Source organism: Lathyrus oleraceus, chromosome 3 (genome assembly GCF_024323335.1).
Source record: "Lathyrus oleraceus cultivar Zhongwan6 chromosome 3, CAAS_Psat_ZW6_1.0, whole genome shotgun sequence".
Classification (NCBI taxonomy): Eukaryota; Viridiplantae; Streptophyta; class Magnoliopsida; order Fabales; family Fabaceae; genus Lathyrus; species Lathyrus oleraceus.
Window position 1 is genome coordinate 437,593,122 of NC_066581.1, and position 7,277 is coordinate 437,600,398.

At 39.7% G+C, this 7,277-nt stretch overlaps 1 non-coding gene across 1 annotated transcript; it reads right to left on the reverse strand.

Moving 5' to 3' along the window:
* Positions 1-6,417: 6,417 nt before the first annotated feature.
* LOC127133942 (small nucleolar RNA R71) lies at positions 6,418-6,525 on the reverse strand. The gene has a single exon (XR_007807735.1). It is a non-coding gene; the product is annotated as a small nucleolar RNA R71 (small nucleolar RNA).
* Positions 6,526-7,277: the final 752 nt, after the last annotated feature.

A 7,277-nucleotide genomic window follows, 5' to 3' on the forward strand; every position in this document is an offset into this window, starting at 1 on the left:
GTCGACCTTCACAACAATTTTCTTCCCAGCATTCGCCTCGCTGGTCATGCCTCTTGCAGCCTATCTTTCGACCTATTTACGCCTCTGAAAACGTCTCCATTGAGTCCTCGACATGGGATTTTTCCCCAAATAGTTTTCAGATATATGAGTCCTTTTTTCAGACTTAAACTCACGCCTGTAGTTAATTGTTAAACCTCCTCTAGCAGCAACAACAACACCTTGTGGGGTGTCTTGTTTCTCCTGAGGCTTGATCCAAGTACCTCTAGGGGCACTTGCCGACGGTACAAAGCTTTTAGGCCTTGCTTGGTTATTTCCCACAGCCTTTTTTGAGCCTCTTTCATTTTGGTAACCCCTGGTCGGCACATTCCTTTTGCTTTTACCTAGTTGCAGCTTCTGGAAATTCTCCGCCACTATTTTGTCGGTGACAGCACCACACCTCGGGCACAGGCACACTTGTGAACCCTTGTTCTTGCAGCGATACATAAAATCCACCAAGTCTTCATCAGCCCTTGGGTAAACTTCAGTTATATCGACATCTGGGCTTTCCCCAATTTGCTCTAGCATGTTGGCCTCATCATATTCAGTGATCTCGACCATGTTGATCTCGACTGGCTCCACGAACAGGGCTTCCTCTTGGTGAAGAGGATCAGCGTCGATCTTCATTCTGCGGCCACCAAATTTCAGCCTGCCTTCTTGAATTGCTTTCTGAACCAAATCCCTGAAAAGGTAACAATTAGAGGTATTATGACCAAGATAGTTATGATATTTACAAAACCCTCTTTTCTGTCTCTGTTCTAACTGTGGTATTTTAGTACCAGGAGGTACCACCATTTGCCCATCTTTGACCAATAAGTCAAAAAATTCCTCACATTTCGACACATCAAAAGTATTAGTTTTCGAAGGGAATTTTGGGTTGTGTTCGACAGGATTTTTCCCTTGTGCAGGCAGCAATGATCGACACTCATAGGCGGACCCTGGCTTTAGTTCAGCCACGTCGATTTCTATTTCGGTCGATAAAGCATAATCAGCCTCACGTATTGGGTCTGTCGCGTCGTATTCGACAAACGCTACCTTTTCTTTTTTAGACTTATTGTGCCTAACTTTTTCTAACCTTAGCCGTTCTAGATGTTGAACTCTATCAGCCGGTTGTGACATACTTTTCACAAAAGTTGGATCTATCTTCTTCCTAATAGAATAATCTAAACCTCCTGCGGCCATTTGAACTAGTTCATGTTCTGGCACTTGCGTAAAACACCTAGCCTTTAAGGACCTAAAATGATTTAGATAATCATCGATGCTCTCAGCAAACCTTCTCTTGATACTAGACAATTCTGCCAAACTAATTTTGGAGTGTCCTTCGTAAAACTGTTCATGGAACTTCTTTTCTAATCTGGCCTACGAATCGATTGAACTTAGGGCCAAAGAAGTAAACCATGTGAAGGCAGCCTTAGTTAGAGAGGAGGGGAAATTTTTTACTCTCAGACATTCATTATGAGCTAGATCTCCTGGCTCTGTTAAGTGTCTGGCAACGTGCTCTATTGTCGATTCACCAGACTCTCCCCCAAATTTAGTGTACTTAGGCACTTTCACCCCCCTCGGCGCCTCGGCTTGGAGAATAAACTCAGTTAACGGGGAGGCGTATAATGGCCTTTGCAACGTAGCACCAATGCCATTTCTATCCATAATCCTTTCGACAATATTTGTCAAATTATTTTCCACTTCCAAGTCCTCTTGTCGATGTTGATCGACAATTTGATCAGCATCCTGGTGTCGGTTAACCATTACCATCTGGTTACGTTCCACGACTCCTGACTCGACGCCTTGATTTTGCAGGGGTCGAATGATTTGTCCTTCATGGACCGTCTACTCCTCCGCTTCCCCTATCTCCATCTACACAGGAACAGTCGGTCTAATCATTGGCATCATCTGTCGAGCCGGTGCCCCCAGAAAATTGCACAAGCGTGTCAATTGGTTCGCCACTTGCCTATTTGTTTCAGCAGATTCTTGTATTAGTGGATTAAAGATTGTGCCCATCTGGTTGGTCAACATGTTAACCAATTCATGGTTACTATCGTCCATTTGCTGTCTCAACACCGCTACTGAAGTGTTCGACAGCGGCATGGTTCTGTTCTGAGTATTATTCCTCATGTTTCCCCCTTGGCTGATCCTTGCAAGGGAGGATTTATATCTGAAAACTGTGTTGCACTGGATGTCGACTAATATCCTGGCATTAAAGAATACGACATTCCATAAAGAGGATCTGTGGTGCCAAAGCGAGGCACACAAGGTCTGAACATCGTTATCGTTGATCCTGAACCCCCCGATGGAGGCTGAGGAATTGATGTTCCAACCACACCCGTAGTTGACATGGTTAGGGTTGCACTTGTCATCAGTGGCAAAGTGGAAACCTGTGAGATTACTGTTTCCGTAGTGGATAAAGTTCCTCGTGGTACTTCATCTGTGTTAGTTCCTGACATTTTCACTATATTTCGTGGCTTACTATACAGTTTGCCACTTCTAAGTTGCAATTTCGCAACTGCTCTAGCACGGTCCCACTGGGAGTGCCATTTTGTTTACTGTGGAAATCAGTAAACAACCATTGGTCCTCCCTAGGCTTTAAAACAAAGGGTTACTTGCAGGATCGACCAGTTGATCCCAGGACATGTGCTAGTGCAAGTGAAGCTTGTCCAACTCGACAGAATGACTTTGCGAGGAACGGTTCCTAACAAAGTGTCGAACAAGCGTAGGGTTTTTCCACACGAACGGTTTAGACAATGTTACAGCCTATAGGTGACTCGTGACCAGCGCTATAACATTCAAAAGAGGTATATGACGAACACGCTTTTGGTAAACTCTATTATCGTAATAGAATTAGTGTCGACAGCGTAAACGACAACGTAAAATGATAACTCAAAAGTAAATGAAATTAAGATAAAATGTTCAACGGGAACAATTGAAAAGTAAGGAAGTTGCATTGAAATAAATATGGTGATTCACGTACATAGCACTCTCAAAAAACTCTTGCTTCCTCGCGCTGGGAATGGGAAGTTTTCTTAAGTGATTTTCAGTACAAAGTGAACACCTTGAGCCCCTTGTGGGACATTCTATTTATACTAAACTAGAGGAACTGCTCATAAGCTAAAACTGCTAGAAACTAGCAGAGGTTATGTCACACAATCTGCACAACCGTTGCCCCATGGCTTGCTAACTGCTCCACCTTCTGGTGCTCTTATTCTTTTTATAACTACTGGTTATTTTAAATTTCAAATTTCTCCCGCCCAGACGTTAGTGAGATGTTGTCTTATGCACATTTAGCTATAATTCTTTAAGTCCCAAACTTCACGTTGGTCGATAAAATGGCTTGTCGACCAGGCCAGCTTCTCTTGTCGGCATCATCCTTTGACTTGTGTTTTTCCTACCCTTGCTTGCCTCCAACACCTCTTCATCCTTTGATGGGGTATAACCCCCAAATTCACAGGACTCTGTCATTAACTATGCTTTCAGCATGCCTTAGAGATTTTTCGTGGTAACACCATTGTGCATTTTAATCATGATTTCCCTTTAGTGGCACCAAAACCACTTACGAAACCATGAGATGGGTAGTTGTTTGCTTTTTGTACCTTTAGTTTTAATTCGGCAAAACATAAAAAAATGAATTAAATAATATTATAGAAATAAAATATTGATATCATTGTGGATCATTGTGCTAGTAGGTACAATTATCTACATTAGTCAGATGTTCCCGGTGGTTTTTATGACGATAATAATATATGTCAAACGACATGTTATGAAGTCTTCATCTTTGAAGAAGAAATAATGATCAAGATGATTTATCAACATCAAGATGTTTTTAGGAGATCGAGGTATCAAATCCAAATCAATAAGGGTAACACCTAACGTGTTCGATGGAGTCCCGGATGATCTATGGTCAAGGAATCTCAAATGATGATATCTATTAAAGAAACTTTACCAAGCCTCGTCAGTTAGAATAATTCAAGTTCCAAATGAAGTGTTGAATCAATGACGAATCAAGCAATGAACCTTGAAGCTTCAAAGATTGCGAAAGAGAGGAATTGTGTAAGCTCATGTGGTATGTGTCTGAGTGATCAGCGTATTACAAAGATATAAGAGTAATTGTTAAATTACTACGGCAACTCGCATACATATATATATCTTACCAAAATACCAAAAACCTATAAAGGAACTATCAAGGGTGCATGTGAGATTGACCAAGAGTATTCCTAATCATTTAGGAAGCATGTGTACATTGCCTAATCCATTAAGGACTTAATCCAATCGATTAGAATAAGGAAAAATAATTTTTAATCAATTAGAAGTACTCCTAATCAACCAAGACACATAACCGTTGTAGGGTTTCCTTTTTTAGATTAGGGTTGTCGTCATTTTGAAGCCTTTAATCGATTAACCTAAGTCTTAATTGATTAGATCATTTAAAGGCCGATAGGTGTTTTTTCCTTTTTGATCCAATTTTTTCTCCTATAAATTGGTGGTTTCTCCTTCTTTCAAAACACACCAGAAAACGTATTTTTGTCATACTTTCTCACTTTCTAGTCTCTACTTCATTTATCTATTTTTCTTCTTGGAATTGCCTTAGTGTTTTGAGAGTGAAAAATAAATGTGAGGCTTTTGTTGGTTTAGTGCTATGACAATATTATGTTTTACTCAAGAGATTTTATCTCTGTTGTAACATCTTAAAAAGAAGTTGTTGTTTGGTTCTGAGATAAACCAATTAAAAGCTCTTGTTTGGTTTATGAGATTGGCCAAATAAAATCTTTATTTGGTTCATGAGTTCATATTGATGTAAAATCTCTATTTTTTTTTTGAAGATTAGCCTAATATAAAATATCAATTTGGTTCGAGGATTAGCTAGTGTAAAATCTCATGTTTGGTTGTAAGAAGATCAGTGGACTTAACCTATAAAAAAATCTCACATCTCATATAGTGGAAACTCTTAAAAAAGAAGTTCTTTAGGGCATGAGTAGGACATGTGGTTAGATCAAACATGTATAAATCATCGATGCATTTTGCTCTTCCCTTAGCTCTTTACTTTTCATTTCTTTATTTATTTTCAGTGTATTTCCATCTCTTCGTCTCTTTGATTTCCATTCTTTTAATTATTCTATTGCCTATTTTCTATTTGATTTATAAAATTAAGTAAAAAAATTATAAATGAGGACTTTCATAATTGGGCATCATTTTCTTACACATAATTCACCCCCCCCCCTCCCTTGTTCTCGGAATCATTTGTCCAACAATCGTGATTTGTAAAATTTTGATGTTCGATGTTAAATATTATAGTGATATATTTGTAAAGACCCATGATAAGCCAGTATTGGGCCAAGCCTCATAAGGCTATAACCCCAAAACATGGTGTTTGGATATAACCCCCACAACGTTAGCTACCCGCATTGATGAGGAACATGGGGGATTACGTGTGCATAACTTATAATTGCATCTATATCAGGTCTTGGTCACGATTCCTTAAGTAGGAAGTCAACAGCTTCCTTAGTTAACGAAGAACGAATACTACATCCTAGGGATCCTCTAAATCCAGGTCCATAAGTCTCTAAAAATATCTCTTCCCTATCATGAGGAAAAACAACTCAGAGATACACACCAAATACCCCAAGGAAACATAGTTTCTCACCTCACATGAGTTGCCTCTCTCTACACCACAATCACCTCGAAAATCCTTAAAGCCTTTTGCCACTTCTACCAGCATAGGGGTACCATGCATCTATACTTTTTGACAAGTGAATTGCCACACCCCGTGAGGCTCCGGTAAAACTAACATGGGCCACACGTTCATTTATCATCATCGTGTTAACACTCACTGAGATCTTCATTCCTAGCCTTAACTATTCCCAATCATGGTTGCTAGAATATCACAATCCTCCACATGGGAGGATACTATAGGTAGAAGTGATCCCAACGCCATAACAGAGAACCCGAAGTTTATGGAGCCTCGTTAAACTGATTAACAAAATTGAACATTATGTTCACAAGAGGCTCTAATTGATTTGAAACCAGCAGGAGATGGTTGATAACGATAAACACCCGCTTAAAGAATTGGTGGTTCGCTCAACTGAGGATGCCCATTCGATCGATGTTCGTCCTACCATAGCAGCGAACAACTTTGAGTTGAAACCTTCTCTATTGTGCATGCTGCAGTTGAACCAGTTTTCTGGCTCCTCAACGGAAGACCAAAATTTACATCTTTTGATCTTTGTCGAACACTGCAACACTCTGAAATGCAATGGAGTGGATCCTGATGTGATTCTACTAAGAGATATTTCTAGAATTGCCTTCAATCCCTTCCATCCAATTCTATAACAGCACGGAATGAACTTAAAAAAGATGTTTCTAGGCATATCCTTCCCACCGAGTAAGATTGTGTAACTTAGAAACCAAATCACCTGATTTAGGAAAAAAGGATGGGGAATCTCTCTTTGAAGCATGGGAGCGATTCAAGGAGATGACGTGCACGGACTCGAAAAATGGTTTATTGTCCACACTTTTTACAAAGATGTTTTATATACTACGAGAATGACTCAGGATGTTGTTGCAGAAGGAGCTCTTATGAATAAGCCTTTTGATGAGTCATATGCTCTTATCGATGATATGGCCCAAAACTATTATCAATGGAGAAACAAGAGAGCTCTCGTAGTAAAGGCCCTTCAAAAAGGCGAGTTGTATGAAGTTAGCGCCCTTGATCACATGAACGCAAATGTGGAAGCTTTGTATTAAAATATTGATAACTTAAGAATCACACATATTGCTACTGCAACCGATGTAACTCCAAATTACGAATTTTGTGGAGTGTTTGAAAATATTGATGTTGCATGCCATTTAATGTCTGTAGCCGACCCCCCCCCCCCCCCCTAACCAGATGAATTATGCCAATTAGGTAAATATGTACTCTAATATGTATAAACCTGGTAGGATAAACCATCTAAACATATCGTACAAGACCAGTAATCCCCAATTTGTTGTCAATCCTATATCACCTGTTGCACCATCTGATTTCAAGGACAAAAGGGTGCCTATTTTGCTCCCCCAAAATCAAACCTCGAGACTCTAATGGAAAACTTTGTCATAACCCAAACCTGGAAAAACAAGGATTTCAAAAACAAAAACCTACACATTAACAAAGTTTTGAGGCAACTCGCCTCTAAAGTCGACGTCATGGCTACTCACAATAAAATGTTAGAAACCCAAATTTCTCAAGTAGCTCAACAACAAGCATCTACCTTTAG